This window comes from Quercus lobata, chromosome 9 (assembly GCF_001633185.2).
Source record: "Quercus lobata isolate SW786 chromosome 9, ValleyOak3.0 Primary Assembly, whole genome shotgun sequence".
NCBI classification, from domain to species: domain Eukaryota; kingdom Viridiplantae; phylum Streptophyta; class Magnoliopsida; order Fagales; family Fagaceae; genus Quercus; species Quercus lobata.
The window spans coordinates 34,274,915-34,279,477 of record NC_044912.1 but is presented as its reverse complement, the minus strand read 5'-3'; the positions used below and the strand labels follow the sequence as shown (position 1 = coordinate 34,279,477).

The following is a 4,563-nucleotide window of genomic DNA, read 5'->3' as shown; positions in this document are numbered from 1 at the left end:
GGGTGAAGCCAATCGGAATTGGGATTCAATTCTTCCTATAGCCCAACTTGCATATAATAGCTCTATCAATAGGTCTATAAGCGCTAGTCCTTTTAAGGTTGTGCATGGATATACACCTAGGAAGCCCTTACATCTTTTGCCCATGTCCCCATATGTTAGGGTTTATGAATCTGCTGAGGCATTTGCACAACATATTCATTATTTGCATAATGAGATTCGCAAAACAATTCAGGTAAGTAATTCTCAATATAAAATTCATATTGACACTCATCGGTGTCATGCAGAGTTTCAGGTAGGGGATTATGTCATGATTCAGATTCAACTTGAATGGTTTCCCTCTGGGATCGTTAAGAAATTGCAGGCTCATAGTGTCGGTCCATTCAAGGTATTGAAACGAATGCGCCTAAATGCATATGTCATTGACCTTTCTCATGATTATGGTATTAACTCCTCCTTTAATATTGAGGATCTAGTTACTTATAAAATCCCCACAGCTATTCCTGATACCCCTTTTGATGATCATTTGCTTGATCCTATTGATGCCCCTATTCCTACTCCTTTACCCTTAAATCTGCCCTATGCACATAAAGAATCTATTGATGTTATTTTAGATGAGCAGATTGTTTCTACTAGGGATGGAGGAGTTCACCGTTTCCTAGTTCGATGGTAAGGACAACTAGATTCTAATTGCACATGGATTACTCGAGATGAGTTACAGCGACTAGATCTGACTTGCTGGAGTACTATCAGAGCTCTTCAAATTTCCACTCGACGAGGTCGAGTTCTTCTCACTCAGGGGGAGTTGGTGTGAACACGAGGTACAAGCCCCCAATTATACGCATGTATGGGAGGAAGAGCAAAAAGAAGACGGCCCAACCTGTGGCCTTATGGATGGAGCCTATTAGTTATTGGACTTGAGATTAAGCAAGCCCAAGCATTTAATAATTAGGGTTTCTTTATGCATTTTATTGTTAGCTATTTAAGCACTTTTGTCTGATTATTGTAAGACAGTTTTTGAGAATTATAAAAAAACATGCGTTTCTTTTACACTGGTGCCGATTCCAGTTTTTGCTTGGTGCTGACTCCAAGCAGCCCTTAGGTGCTAACTCCTAGGGTTTATTTTGTGATTTATTTGTTCCATTGAAATAGTGTGGTTGTCTTATGTCAATATCTCTTACAAGTTACAATTAATTGGAGAATCGCTATGCTGGAAAATAAATCAAAAAGTCTGTCAAACATAGCAAAAGACTTCCATATTATAACAACTTAATTGGAAAGGGAACCCCGACAATCAATTTATTCATAGACCATAAGATATGCTACAAATAGCAATAGCAACACAATTAAAAAAGTTACACTAGCAAATTAAAGATCTGCTGTCTTGTGGAACTCCATAACCTGATTGTTATAAGCGCTGCATATGACCTCACAGCCAGAAAATCCAGATTTTGTAGCAAATTCCTCAAAATCTTTTTCAGTCCTCTCTTTCCCTCCCGGGTTAACAGTTAGCATCAACATATCTTGCTCAAAGACGATGTTTGACGAAACATTATTCTCAGGAACCACTGGAAGGATTGATTCCACAATGATCACCTTGCCTGAATTGGGAAGAGCTTTACAGCAATTATTGAGAAGTTTCAAGCAATGTTCATCACTCCAGTCATGGAGTATCCACTGCAGATTTCAACTTTCTTAGATAATGTAGAAGAAGTGGCAGAATCTTAAAGGGTTTTTTTTTTTTTGGGGGGGGGGGGGGGGGTGGTGGGGGGAAAAAAGAATCATAAAGACTTACCTTCATGAAAATAGCATCTCCTTTGGGAACGCTGTCAAACATATCTCCCCCAACATGCTCCACACCTACACCAGTACATGATTTTGATAAAGTTAATAGTTCATATTCTTTCACTACAATGCCAGTCATGAGCAGCAACAATTTGATCAAACCAGAATTTGCATTTAGCAATGGTCAAGAAGTGAAAAAATAAAGACATCAATGGCATATTTGACTTATAAACATGTGAAATTGAGAACAGCTTATTTAGCTGAAACTGAAAATTTTTTGTAGAAAGTATAAAAAATAGATTAAAAAATAAACTGAATAGTATAGTAAGACCTATGAATAATATCAAAAAATACAGTGAGATCTATGAATAGTAGCAAAAATAAGCTAAAAATGTAGATTAGCTGAAATTTTCAGCTCATCCCAAACGGATGCTTAGCAAAAGACATCAAATGAGTCATGGGATAACTTTTACAATATCTCTAAAATAACATTAATAGCAACAGATATTGATGAGACAACAATCGAACACATGAACAAAGAAATTCTTTGTTCATGTGTTCGAACGAATAAAGAAGCCAATATTCATTAACTCCCAAGTCAAAGAAAGAAGCAATACAGCACCTGCATAAGAAGGTGCATCAGATACAACATGCGGAAGATCAAAATTGATGCCCTTAATTTGAGGATATTTCGAAGTGATAATGTTAAGGGTGACTCCAATACCACCACCCACATCAACCAACACTTTAAGACCTTCAAACCCTTTGTACACATCAAGTATCTTCTTCATGATCAAGGTGGTGTGGTTTGACATACCCTGGTTGAATACCCGATTATACCTTTGATCTGTTCCTGAGTATTCAAATGCTGTCATCCCATAGGCCCTGTTAAAGGGAATTCCTCCTCCTAGTATTACATCGTTCAAGTGGTACCTGAGTACATTAATCACCCTTGAACAAGCCTTCCATACCATAGACATTCAAACTCTTGTCCCTTAGGGGACATCTAGTAAAATTGGAACGACATTCAACAAAGTTCTTCGGTGAGGACAATTTCCATAATATATATATGTGTAGATTCCAAAAAAATTATCAATAGATTTTTTTATTATTTTTTTTATAAATTTGAAAATTGGAGAATGATAATTTAAACCCAAAAAATGGTAAAGGTATTATAAATTTTATTACAAATAGATTACAAATTGATGTAATATTGAATACGATTGATCCACTAAAACAATTTAATAAACAATTGTTTGAATTACTTTTTCTAATTGATGACTCATCATTTTGTAAGATTTATGTAATAAAATTTGTAGAATCTCTACAAGGCTACAATCACTTTTTAAACCCCAAATATTTCTATTGAAAATATCATATGTTAATTGCATTACAAGGCTCTTGATAATCAATACAATTTGAAGACAGTGATGTTAGATATAAAGTTGTTTTTATAACCAATATATACAATGAATACTTTGTATAGCTCATTTCATTTATGTATCAACAATATTCAAGGGTCTTTTCTTTTTTTAGAATGATCTATTTTATAATTCAAATTAAATATTACGAATTTGAAATTACAAATTTGAAGGTGTATATCAGTTTTTTTTTTAATAATTTAACTTTTAACTTTTTGAAAAGAAATTAACTTTTTGTTTTTATCACACATATAATATAAAAATTACCAAAAACTATACTTTTCAATAAATGCAATGTAAATACAAATCTTAAAACAACTTAAGACAAATACAAATCTTATATTCCAATTTTTGCTTTTCACTTCATAATTTAGAAATCATAATACAACTCGATATGTATTTGTTTGACTTAACTTCCTAATAAAATAACCAAAGTTTAAAACAATAAATAAATAAAATCAAGTACTCAAGGCTGTCATTTTAAACACTCAACAGTTTTACTTTAAACTTTGTTCAAGTTTAAGAAACAGTGTATTCTTGCCATAAAAAATTTACTACTAAGAAAGACTTGCATGGGATAAATTAGTAATTACCAGCTCTCCATCAAGACCTTGTCGTGGTGCAGCAGGAAGAGAGGAGCAACAGAGCCTCCATCTGGGTTCTTAACGAGGAACTTGCAAATGGACTCCACACCATACAATCTTTCAGTCTCTCCGTCTATTCCTCTGGTTCGGAGCGTGCACTTGAGGATGGAATAGCTCGCCAAGAGCCGTAGCATTCGGTCCAGCAGAACCGGTGCATCCTGGTTCTTGGTGGGCAGCTTAGCCGCAATCTCCGAAGGTTAGAGGAACGCGCCGGTTCCAGCTTCTGAGATAATGTCAATGAGGTTGAGCTCCATGGCTGACTTCAGTACCATCGGAAGAATTGCCGCATTTGCCAACCGGACAGACAATTTGCCCACTTCTTCTTCCTCTTTTTGTTGTTGGGTTGCTGGGTTCGGTTGGGTTTGCTCGGAGCTCCCCATTTTCGAGGTGTGTGAATTCAGTGAATCAGAGAGGAAACGGTTTATGGGCTTTTTATAATTTGAAGGTCTGAACTCTGAACTGTGAGAGGTTTCTCTTTTTCTTTTGACAAAACTTTTTTTCTTTTTTTTTTAATGAGCAAAAATTGGGTAGAGGGGATATGAGTCATATGACAAACTTTTTAAATTCTTTGATATGATGAGTCGTTATTGGTAAGTAGGAATGACAACGGATCGGGTTCGGGCCGAGTTTCTTCCTACCCCAACCCAACCCGCAAGTCTGTCCCGAAAACTCGAACCCGTCCCGTTTAATAAAGGTTTATTTTTTTTTAATTTTTT

The 4,563-nt window shown here is 35.6% G+C and overlaps 1 pseudogene; it reads right to left on the bottom strand.

The window, feature by feature from the left end:
* Nucleotides 1-1,257: 1,257 nt before the first annotated feature.
* Nucleotides 1,258-4,349, bottom strand: LOC115960594 (annotated as a pseudogene).
* Between the last annotated feature and the right edge of the window lie 214 nt (nucleotides 4,350-4,563).